Source organism: Hemiscyllium ocellatum, chromosome 45 (genome assembly GCF_020745735.1).
Source record: "Hemiscyllium ocellatum isolate sHemOce1 chromosome 45, sHemOce1.pat.X.cur, whole genome shotgun sequence".
Classification (NCBI taxonomy): domain Eukaryota; kingdom Metazoa; phylum Chordata; class Chondrichthyes; order Orectolobiformes; family Hemiscylliidae; genus Hemiscyllium; species Hemiscyllium ocellatum.
Genome location: NC_083445.1, coordinates 13,075,588 through 13,088,890, shown reverse-complemented (window position 1 = coordinate 13,088,890; position 13,303 = coordinate 13,075,588).

Below are 13,303 nucleotides of genomic sequence, written 5' to 3'. Positions count from 1 at the left end.
ATTGGATTACCTCCCACACAACTCTGCAATTTCTTTCTCTGCCTCAGAATAACTGATTCCAATTATTTTATGATTATTCGGTGCTTATATTTTTACCTCTTTCGTGGAACTTGGACCAGCACTTGATGCCCATTGCTAACTGGTCATTTTACAGGACATGTTGATTTATTCATTCACGGGATGAGAGCATCACTGGCTGGGCCCCGCATTTATTTCCTATCCCTAATTGCCCAGAAGTCAGTTGAGAGTCAACCACATTGCTGTGGGTCTGGAGTCACATTTCGATCAGACCAAGTAAGGACGAGCAGGAGGCTGGAAGAACACAGCGAGCCAGGCAGCAACAGGGGGTTGAGAAGTCCATGTTTCCGGTGTAACTCTTCATCCAAGTAAGGACGGCAGATTTCCTTCCCAAAAGGATTAGTGAACCAGATGGGGTTTTCCCCAATTGATTATGGTCATCATTAGACTCTTACTTCCACCATCTGCTGTAGTGGGATTTGAACCTGCATCCTCAGGATTAATAGGTCTAGCAATAATACCAAGAGGTCATTGTTTTCTGTCAAGTGAAGAGTCACTCATCTTGTTGTGGGCCTGGAATTACAAGCAGGCCAGATAGAGACAGCAACTTTCCCTCCCTAAATACTTTAGGGCCTAATTTACAACAATGACTGGGACCATTTAACCAATCCAGATTTATTCATTGAAGTTAGCTGCAGCAGCATGAGTCCCACTACCTGTGCTGAACGTCACTTTGACTCTACGTCATTGTGTGCTCCTGCAGGAACAATAATATAAAGGTCTTACAACATGGATGAGTCAAAACCTCCTTCAGTTCACCACAAGCACAACCAAAATGATCCTCTTTGGAAATACTCGTGTGGTTTCCCACAAACACTCACTAGGAATATCCTGCTTGGTTTTAGAAATTAAATTTCCCTGCAGATGAGGAAGCTGAGTGGTGGACCAATGGGAGTTTAAAACAACAAAAGGATAAGGAATAACTCCAGGCGCTGAAATCAGAACAGGGTGGGACTTCAAGTGCAAACAAAGCAGCTAAAATCAATTTAAAAGTTTCTCTCTCCCCATCCCCACAGCCCTCCAAGCTGATTGGCTGCGGGGTAAAAAGGCCAGTTTCAGCTATTCACGACGAGTTAGCAGTAGAGTTTACTGAAGATGGAGGGAGAGATGTAGAGCTGCTAGTGAGAGCAAAGGGACAGTATGACATCTTGTCTAAGTTTGGTAGCTCTTCATTTTCTCGGTCCGATTCAACGTCCTTTCTCCATACCCCTTAATCTCTTTGCTTCCAATATATATTTGTCTGCCTTTTAATGATCCCAGCTGGTTCTATATCTGGACTCCAAATACAGTGCCTTCACATTCCTGTGGTGTTACAGGTGGAGAAGAGTGAAGAAAATGTTTAGAGTTACTTCTAACTGTTTTTCTCTTAGATTTAACTGTCCCCCTCCTCCCACAGGTTCTGATTTTACCTCCTGGACTTGTTCCTCATCAATTAACTTTATTTTAAATTCTCATCGAATTCACTCCTCATTTCCAAGAACATAGCCCACACTCACTAAATCCCAGGTATTTGGTGAATTGTTGCTGCACTTAGAACTCAGAGTTTGAAAATAATATTCCAGTTGAGCGTTTGATCAGCAGTATGCAAAACCACTGCAGTGTTTCCAAAGAGGATGGGGTTTGGTTTTGCTGATGTTGAGCAGAAGGAATGTTTTTGCCTCATCGATACTTGGCTCATGCAACAAAACTCTCAGGCGTTGTTCCTGTTTGACTTTATAATTCTGCTGTATCATATTTTATTACAAACTCTTTTACCCTCCCTTTAGGAAATAGCAGGCTAATAACCATCCTGTTGGAGTGCACGTTGAACAGCCACCCAGCAGTTGATGGAGTAGGGTTTAAACTTAGATTCTGGCTGAGAGGCAGGGGTGCTACAAGACCTCAAAGGTGAGTAGACAGCAGAAATAGAAATAAATGACTCTAACTTGATAGCTGTTACAGAGATGTGGTTTTGGGGTGACCAGGGCTGGGAACGCAATATTTGACAGTCTGAAAGAATAGGCAAAAAGGGGAAAAAAAAGCCTTGCTAATAAAGGTATCAATGCGGCGGTTGGTAGTGACATTGATTCCACATCACAACCTACATGACCATTGTGGGTAGAAATAAGGAACAGCATGGGAGAGAATTCATGCCTGGGAGTCATCTTTAGGCCTCTGAACAGCTGTCTCACTCTTGGACAAAGTATAAATCAGGAAGTAATAGCTGTGTATAAGAAGGATACTACAATTGTCATGGGTGATTTTAATCTGCATATTGACTGGACAAATCAGATGAGCAAAGGTAACACTTGAAAACAAATTTGTAGAGTTATAGAGATGTACAGCATGGAAACAGACCCTTCGATTCAACTCGTTCATGCTGACCAGATATCCTAACCTGATCAAGTCCCACCTGCTAGCACTTGGCCCATATCCCTCCAAACCCTTCCTATTCATATACCCATCCAGATGCCTTTGAAATGTTGTAATTGTACCAGCCTCCAAAACTTCCTCTGGCAGCTCATTCCATACACGCACCACCCTCTGTGTGAAAGCGTTGCCCCTTAGGTCCCTTTTATATCTTTCCCCTCTCACCCTAAACTTACGCTTTCTAGGTTTGGACTCCCCTTACCCCAGGGAAAATAGCTTGTCTATTTACCCTATCCATGCCCCTCATGATTTTGTAAACCTCTATAAGGTCACCACTCAGCCTCCGATACTCCAGAAAAAACAGCCCCAGCCCATTCAACCTCTCCCTATAGCTTGAACCCTCCAACCCTGGCAACATCCTTGTAAATCTTTTCTGAACCCTTTCAAGTTTCACAACATTCTTCCGATAGAAAGGAGACCAGAATTGCACAAATTATTCCAAAAGTTGCCTAACCAACATCCTGTACAGCCAAAACATGACCTCCCAACTCCAAACTCAATGCTCTGACCAATAAAGGAAAGCATAACAAACCTCGCCTTCACTATCCTATCTACCTTCAACTCCACTTTCAAGGAGCTATGAACCTGCACTCCAAGGTCTCTTTGATCAGCAACACTCCCCAGGACCTGCTCTGATGTGCCTTTCCAAAATGTAGCGCCTGACATTTATCGGAATTAAACTCCATCTGCCACTCCTCAACCCATTGGCCCATCTGATCAAGATTCTGTTGTACTCTGAGGTAACCTTCTTCGCTGTCCACTACACCTCCAAATTTTGGTATCATCTGCAAACTTACTAACTATACCACCTATGTTCACATCCAAATCATTTATTCAAATTATGAAAAGCAGTGGACCCAGCACCGATCCTTGTGGCACACCACTGCTCACAGGCCTTCAGTCTGAAAAACAACCCTCCACCACCACCACCCTTTGTCTTCTATCTTTGAGCCATTTCTGTATCCAAATAGCTAGTTCTCCCTGTATTCCATGAGATCTAACCTTGCTAACCAGTTTACCATGAGGAACCTTGTCAAACGCCTTACTGAAGTCCATATAGATCACTTCCACCACTCTGCCCTCATCAGTCCTCTTCGTTACTTCTTCAAAAAACCCAATCAAGTTAGTGAGACATGATTTCCCATGCACAAAGCCTTGTTGACTATCCTTAATCAGTCCTTGCCTTTCCAAATACATGTAAATCCTGTCCCTCAGGATTCTCTCTAACAACTTGCCCACTGCCGATGTCAGGCTCAATGGTCTATAGTTCCCTTATGAGTAAGCTTCTCCTTACCACCTTTCTTAAACAGTGGCACCATGTTAGCCAACTTCCAGACTTATAGCACCTCACCCTTGGTTATCAATGATGTAAATATCTCAGTAAGGGGCCCAGCAATCACTTCCCCAGCTTCTCACAGAGTTCTAGGGTACACCTAATCAGTTCCTGGGGATTTATCCACATCTATTTGTTTTAAGACATCCAGCACCACCTCCTCTGTAATATGGATAATTTTCAAGATGTCACCATCTATTTCTCCACATTCTATATCTTCCATGTCCTTCTCAACAGTCCATCAGGGATTTTCTTTTTGTTTGAGCAGTACGTAGTCTGGGAACAGATCTAGTGCATCCACATCAGATGAGTAAAAGATTTTTGCAGTTCAGGATCCTCTTGGAATAGCAATCACAACATGGTAGAATTCCAAATCAGTGTGAGGGAGAGCAACGTGGGTCTCAAACTAGTGTCCTCAACATTAGAGCAATTACAGAGGTTTGAAGAAAAGATTGTGTGAAGTGGGCTGGGAAAATAGGCTTAGGGGAAGGTCAGTAGATGGGAGTGGGAGACATTTTAAACAGATATTTCATAACTTAGCCACAATTTATTACGGTCAAAAAGGAGTACCATCTGTGATTAACAAAGCCTGTCAAGGAGAATATCCAGTCAAAACTAAAACAGTGGAATGTAAAAACATACAGGAACAGCTTCTACAGATAGAAAAATAAAAGAGTAGCTAGGGTGATGTTGGAACCTTGGAGGGTGTGTGACTGTGGAACCGATAATGGGGAACAGATAATTTAAACCAATATACTTCTGTCTTCATGTGGAGGACACTATAAATGTCCTAAAGATATCAGTAAGCAGGATGCCAATGGGAAGAACGATCTTGTAATGGTCTCTATTACAGGGACAAAGGATGTGACAAATTAATGGGATCAAAGACAAACACATTGGCAGGACCTGATGGCCTGCATCCAAGGGTTTTAAATGAAGTGGTTGCAAAGATAGTGGAAGTATTGGTTGAAACGTTCCAGAACTCACTGGATTCTAAGGGTTCCGGTAGATTACAAATCACTAATGTGACACCCCTGTTCAAGAAGGGAGGGAAACAGAAAACTATAGGCCAGTTAGCCTACCATCGGTATTGGGAAAATGCGAGAGTCTGTTATTAAGGAAGAAAAAGCAGGACATTTAGAAAAGTTTAATGTAATTAAACAGAATTTAACACAGGTGTATGAAATGGAAATCCTGTTTAGACAAATTTGTTAGAGTTCTTTGAGAATACAACATGCAGAGTTGGTAAAGGGGAACTGGGAGCTGAAGTGTATTTTGGATTTCCCAAGGTATTCAATAAGGTTTGACTTAAAAGGTTACTGCTCAAGATAAGGGTTCGCGATTTTAGGGGTAATTGATTGGCATGGATTGAAGATAAACACATGGAAGATGGATAATTAGGATTAATAGGTTTTTAAATCAGATTGGAAAGAACTAGTGGAATGTCACAAGGATTGGTCTTAGGGCCTCAATTATTTATTATCTATGTGAAGACTCAGAGGACGGAGCATATTGGCAAAATTTGCTACTGATATCAAAGTAGGTGAGAGGGCATGTTGTGATGAGGACATAATGAATTTGCAGAAGGATATAGAAACGCTGAGTGGATGGGTAGATGGAGTTTAATGTAAGAGAGTGCTATTGAATGAAAAGGCAGACTATTATTGAAATGGAGAGACTCTAAAACGTACATCACAGAGGAATCTGGTAATCTTATGCACAAACACAAAATGTTAGCACGCAGATGCAGCAAGTAATTAAGAAGGCAAATAGAATCTCTGCTTTTACTACAATAGAATTGGATCTTAAAAAAATTGGGAAGCCCTGATACAATTGTACGATGTGTTACTGAGGCTGTACCTACAGTTGTGCTCCCCATATTTAAGAATGTATTGGTACTGGAGGCAATTCAAAGGAAATGCACAACAGGTTTATAAAATCATGAGGCCATATAGGCAAGGTCTTTTCCCTGGGTGTCCAGAACTAAAACGCAGAGATTTAGGGTGGAGGGAAAAATTTAAAATGGACCTAAGGAACAACGTTTGCAACAGAGGTGGTACATGTAAGGAATGAACTGCCAGAGGAAGTGGTAGATGCTGGTACAATTACATTTAAAAGGCATTGGATGAGTATATGAATAGGAAGGGTTCAGATGGATATAGTCCAAGTGCTGGCAAATGGGACTAGATTAGTTTTGCATGTCTGGTGGGCATGGTTTATCAATAATGACTAAACAGATGAGGCTTTTATCCATTAGACGTTGGAAAAATGAGGGGTGGTCTTGTTGGAACATACAACATTCTGAGGGGCCTGAAAGGGCTGCAGTTGCAAAGATATTTCCACTCGTGGGGGAATCTCAAATGAAAGGACATCATTATAGAATAATGGGACACTCATTTAAAACTGAGATGTGAAGGAATTTCTCCTTCCAGAGGGTAGTGAATGTCTACCTCAGAGAGTCAAGGCGACTAATCATTGAGAGATCATTTAAAGAAAAGGTAGATAGATTTCTTAAAGTATTGGGGAGTTGATGGAGATGATGAGCTGGTAAGAAAGAGGAGTTGAGGATTGGGGCAGATCAGCCATGATCTTGTTGAATAGTGGGGCAGGTTCAGAGGCTGAATGGTTACATCTACTCCGATCTCTTATACGTCTTCATAGTGATGTACAATGGAAATGTTGCATTTCCTGCTTGCCCTTTGTTCTGGGTACCCTTCTCCTTCCAGGTATAATATGGTATTCCAGCCAGACTCCCACATCTACCACTCCACAGGGCCAATTTCTCAGGAAGTATTCAGCCATCCTCCTATATCTTTCTCCCTCCTGTCCTGGCCAGGTACAGTTCCTTAATTGTCAGTTATATATATTTTCTTTGCCAATTTAACATTCCACCCCTCTGCCCTGATAGGCCCTAATTTATGATTCCATCAGCATTCCTATCTTGTAAACTCCTGTGAATTCAACACTCAGTCTCTCCTGAAGTAGGAATCAAAGAATCTCTACAATGTGGAAACAGGACATTTGACCCAATGAATTCACACTGATCCTCCAAACAGTATCCCACACAGAGCCCCCTCCCCCACCCAAACCCTGTAACCCTGCGTTTCCCCTGGCTAATCCACCGGATACCTCTTCCCTGGGGTGGGGGAGTCCAGAACCAGAGGGCATAGGTTTAGGGGGAGGGGGAAAGAAATGAAAGAGACCTAAGGGGCAACTTTCTCATGCAGAGGATGGTATGTGTATGGAATGAGCTTCAAGAGAAACTGGTAGAGTCTAGTACAATTGCAACACTTCCAAGGCATCTGGATGGGTATATAAATAGGAAGGGTTTGGAGGGATATGGGCCAGGTGCTGCCAGGTGGGACTAGATTGGGTTGGGACATCTGGTCAGCATGGAGGAGTTGGACTGAAGGGTGTATTTCCATGCTGTACATCTCTATGACTCTATCTCAACACATCAAATTCAAGATCCTCTTCCGTCTTCAAAATGGTTTTCAAGCCTACTTCACCTGACTTCAGCAATCCCTCTTACCTGAACATGGACTGTGGCTCTTTCTGGATTACTGTTGGCTCCCTCCTTGCATTGCTCACAATCACTACCCCCTCCAACAATTCCAAAAACCTCAATGTTTTTCAACACTTAAATCTTCCTCTCCAATATTAACTTTATCTTTCCTTTGCCATCTCATGATCAACATCCTACAGCTTCTCTGATCAAATGTTGGAGTGTTTTACATAAGTGTATGTTAAGGGGACCATTTTCTACATGCTCTCTTGCTTTGTAGAATGCCATGATGTGGAGGAGCTGGTGTTGGACTGGGGTGGACAAAGTTAAAAATCGACCACCTGAAAAAGGAGCAGCGCTCTGAAAGCTAGTGCTTCCAAATAAACCTGTTGGACAATAATCTGGTGTTGTGTAATGTTTAACTTTGTAGAATGTGTCAGACCACTCAACAGGAAGGTATGGGTTCTGTCAAGGTCATGCAACTCCTGCTGTTTTTTTACTTCAAAAATATACTTTATTCATAACATACTTTGATGGTCTGTACAGTTCGACATGCCATACATATGTAAACATTCCATTTCCTTGCATACCGAAACAGAGTAATCATTCCTATTTACAGGTCTGTACGATTACATATTTAGCTGAGGCGCCAGCAGAGCCCAAATGACTGCGTGGGCCCCCTGTTCTTCTTTAGGCAGGCAGACGTTACACTGTGGTCTTTCCCCACCGCGCCTTGGCGGCAGCTGCCCCAAGCTCCAGCACGTCCCTCAACACGTAGTCCTGAACCTTGGAATGTGCCAGTCTGCAACACTCAGTCGGGGTCAACTCCTTCAGCTGGAAGATCAACAGGTTTCAGACCGCCTAGAGAGCGTCCTTCACCGAGTTGATGATCCTCCAGGCACAGTTGATGTTCGTCTCGGTGTGCGTCCCAGGAAACAGGCTGTAGAGCACGGAGTCCCGCGTCACGGCGCTGCTCAGGACGAACCTCGACAAACACCACTGCATTCCTCTCCAGACTTCTTCTGCGTAGGCACATTCCAGAAGGAGGTGTGTGACAGTCTCATCTCGCCCGCAGCTGCTTTGAGGGCAGCGTGCAGTGCGGCTGAGAGTCTAGGCGTGCATAAAGGATCTCACAGGCAGAGCCCTTCTCACCACCAGCCAAGCCATGTCTTGGTGCTTGTTGGAAAGTTCTGGCGATGAGGCATTCTGCCAAATGGCTTTGACAGTCTGCTCAGGGAACCGCTCGATAGGATCCACCCTCTCCTTTTCCCGAAGGGTCTCAAGGACATTATGTGCTGACCACTTCCTGATGGACTTGTGGTCAAAGGTGTTTTTCTTCATAAACTTCTCCACAAAAGACAGGTGATACGGAACGGTCCAACTACTTGGAGCATTCTGCGGCAGCGAGGCCAGGCCCATCCTTCGCACCACCAGGGACAGGTAGAACCTCAGTACGTAGTGACACTTGGTGTTTGCGTACCAGGGATCCACGCACGGCTTGATGCAGCCACACATAAAGATGGCCATCAGGGTGAGGGTGGCATTGGGTGTATTTTTTCCCCCCATTGCCCAGATCTTTGTACAGCAAGTGTCTTCGGACCCAGTCTATCTTTGACCTCCATATAAACTGGAAAATGGCCCAGGTGACTGCAGCGGCACAGGTTCTGGGAATAGGCCAGAACTGTGCCACGTATAATAGCAATGACAGTGCCTCACACCTGATGACCAGGTTTTTTCCCATGATGGAGAGTGGCCGTAGCTTCCATCTACCCAGTTTCTGCCTCACTTTGGTGATACGCTCCTCCCAAGACTTGGTGCACACCCCAGCCCCCCCGAACCAAATACCCAGCACCTTCAGGTGGTTGGTCCTGACGGTGAAGGGGATCGAGGATTGGTCGGCCCAGTTCCCAAAGAACATGGCCTCGCTCTTGCCTCGGTTACCTTGGCCCCCGAGGCCTGTTTGAACTGGTGACATATGCACATGAGTCTGCACACGGACAGCGGATCCGAGCAGAAAACGGCGACGTCATCCATATACAGGGAGGCCTTAACCTGCAGGCCCCCACTGCCAGGAATAGTCACCCCTCTCAGGCTCGCATCCTTCCTGATGGACTCGACAAATGGCTCTATGCAGCACACAAAAGGCAGGAGAGAGAGAGAGAGAGAGAGAGAGAGATGGCAGCCCTGCCTGACTCCAGATCTGACTGGGAAGCTATTTGATTCCCACCCATTGATTGAGACTGCACTGACAATGTTGGTGTAGAGCAGTCTGATCCAAATGCAGATTCCCTCCCCAAAGCCCACTTTGGAGAGAACATCTCTCATATACCTGTGTGATATCCTGTCAAAGGCTTTCTCCTGGTCCAGGCTGATCAGGCAGGTGTCCAACCCTCTGTCCTGCACATAGGCAATTGTATCCCTGAGGAGTGCGAGACTCTCAGCAATCTTCCTGCCTGGTACATCTCAGGTTTGGTCTCCCCAGAGCAGACCTGACCCGGTTGGCGATTACCTTTGACATAATTTTGTAATCCGCATTCAACAGTGAGATTGGTCTCCAATTTTTGAGTTCCTCCCTCTCCCCCTTCCGCTTGTAGATGAGGGTGATGATGCCTTTCCTCATGGATTCACTCATGGTACCTGCCCGAAGCATACTAACATACACCTCCAGCAGGTCCTGGCCAATCAAGTCCCACAGAGCGGAATAGAGCTCGACCGGTAAGCCGTCGCTTCCGGGAGTTTTATTCTTTTCGAAGGACTCGAGGGCCTTGGTCAGCTCGTCCAGAGATAGCGGCTGGTCCAGCCTCTCGCATGTTCTGTCGTCTAAGGCCTCCGTGATAGAGGACAGGAATGACTGGGAGGCGGTGCTGTCGATCGGCTTTGCGTCATACAGACTGGCATAGAAGCATTTACTGATCCTCATAACGTCAGCCTGAGATGACGATATTGAGCCATCTTCTTCCTTCAGGCTGCTGAGCACGGAGCTCTCTGTGCACCTTCTGGAAGAAGAAACGTGAGCACGTCTCGTCCTGCTCCACCGAGTGGACCCTGGACCGGAAGATTATCTTGGAGGCCTCCGAGGCAAAGAGCGAGGCTTGCTGGCCCTTCACTTCCTTGAGGTCCTCCATGACATCGACCCACATCATCTGCAGCAGAAGCAGGTTCTGCATACTTTCCTGGAGCTGGGACAGTTTTCCCCGACTCTCTCTCGCCTCCTGAACACCTTTGAGGATGAAGAACCCTTTACTGTTTCGCACCAGTCCACAGGGGACTCAAAAATGGGCTTCGCGGTTCTCCAACCTGCGTAGTTCCTCTTGAGCTCCTCGATGTTTCCTGGGGTCAACAGCTTTGTGTTCAGCTTCCACGTTCCCATACCAGCCCGCTGCTCCTCCTGTAGGTGACAGTCGGCCAGCAGGAGGCAGTGGTCAGAGAACACCGGCTTGAAGTCGGTAGATCTGACCGAGAGCGTTTGGGACACAAACAGGTTCCTGTTCTCTGCTGTTAGTTGACTGATATCAGGTCAATAAACATGCCACAATTGCCCAAACTGATCTGACAGAGGAAAAGTAAGCCAGACCTCCTAGTTAAGATCCAACAAACTTTGCCAGTTAAAGGCAGGATACCATGCCTCAGTCAGACCAAACCAGGTTGGTTTGGGATGGCAATATTGGAGAATTGCCTACCAAAACTCAGGTCGAAACCATAACTTGAGGAAAGGATGGGGAATAAGGGACTAAACCTATTCTGCACAGTACTGAAGTAGATATTTTGTGACATTCCCCAAGTACTGGGACATTCGTACTCTGTGTGGTTCATATTTCAAATCACTTTTATGGTCCTTTCTTGAGGTGATAGTCCACAAATATTTTGTGCCATCAATGTCTCACATTGATATAAAAAATACATCATGGCTTGGTACGGCAACTGCTCTGCGAAGGACTGTAAGAAATTGCAGAAAGTTGTGAATATATCCCCACACCATCATGCAAGCCAACCTCCCATCCATTGACTCCATCTACATTTTTCATTGCTGCAGAAATGCTGTATCAGTGATCTGTCCCCTCGCAAATGGAAGCACTGCAGCAATATAGCAAGGTTTGCTTTGGAGGCATAGCCAAGTCCTATCATCTCAACTGCTAAGGAGGGCAAAGAATAAAAATATTCTGGAAGGACCATCATCTCTGACTCACACATGCATTTCTCTCATTCCTGGTTCAATACCCAAGAACTCCCATTCAATGCTCGGGAGGGGTCATCAGCGTGATGGCTACAGTGCTGTGTGAAAAACTCATTAATTTTCCTTAGGTACTAAAGGAGGGAGAATAAACACTGCCTCACCAACACCATTCGCATCTCACAAACGGACAAAAATATGTAGAAAGGGGTCTGAAGTTGCAGTGACTTTGTTTTATTGAAATGGCTGATCTGTAACTCCAATCTGAAGAACTGGCTGATAATCAAGAGATCATACATTTGAAATATCTGACAAAATGTCTATGGAGGAGATGCAGAAAAATGTTTTCATTTAGGATTTACCCTATCAACAATGATGTCGCTTTATAACCAAGTCGAGGTCACTGTTAATTTGGTTTAATGTTGACGCAAGCAACTTCTCTTCATTTAAATGTGCTTGTGATATGTGAGCTTCATTGGCTAGGCCTACATTTATTATCCATCCTTATGTCTGAGTTGTGGATCTGGAGTCACGTATAAGCCAGACCAGGTAAGGACAGCAGATTTCTTTCACTACTGGATGTTAACGAACTGTATTGACTTTTAAAACAATTGACAATGGTTACACGATCATAATTAGGCTAGTCTTTCATTGAGCACAAATTCAATAGCTGCCATGATGGGATTTGAAGCCCATATCAAGAACATTAGCCTGGGGTTCTGGGTCACTAATCCAGAGACACCACCACTTCCCGTATTTATGTTTTAGAACATATTAGAATGCTTAAAAAAAAAGCTCTTTTGTCGTATTAATGTTTACAATGTAAAAACGTTTATGCGTGTGTTTCTGGCATGAATATTTTACTAAAAATCATAAATTTGTACACAGTGAAGAAGCAAAGTATTTACTGTCTCCAGGGGTTCCCAATAATTCTAATTTCTAAATGCAGTTGGAAGTGAAAATGGAGCAGAGGGGACTTTTGAGTGCTTTGCATAGTGGCCCTTAGATGAAAATGTTCAAGAATCACTTGAACCACCTTATCCCTCAAAAAAATGAAATTTTTTTGGTGCTTTCTGAAGTCAATGGGAAGATTCTTCGGAAAGAGTCGCAGGAACTTTGATACACACCTGGTACACGCAGAAAGGAAGATGGAGCAACAGTGAACTGCAACACTCAATATCACTGAGGGCAATGCTACTTTTGTAAAATGCAGTGATGCAATACAGCTTGAAGCTACAACGCAGTGTCAGGTAGTGCAATCAATCCCCAGCTTTGTGTAATACCATTCTCAGCTGCAATGTTGAGGTCACACAGTGATTGTTCGACTTGAGGGATGCACCCTTGTCTGTTCTCTTGCAGCAGTCCATCAAAACAAACTCTTGATGCATCTTTGCATCTCAAAAATCAACCAAAACAAGGAGGGGGGGGGGGCAATGTGAACAAAATTACATTGATCAAAAATAGTATTTGAAACAGGAATTTGAAAGCCCCGTGTTTTATGCTTCCATCAATAAAAACGTGACATTAAACAGTCTCAATGAAATGAACTGTAGCCTCATCTTAAGAGAGATTTTCCAGGGATGACTGACAAAGCTTTGTTAGTGTTATTCATCCATTTTGAGGATCAACTGCCCCCTCTTTCAGGCCAAGAATGACTGGATTTAATTAAAGGCAGGGAAAAACAAAGAAAAAATGCACACACATCAAAGCAGAGATTCTTTATTGATTTACACAGATTATTACAAGTTCAAAAGAAAGATCCATCTCAAAGACATGGGCAACCGTTTCCTAAACTCAGCCCTCCCCT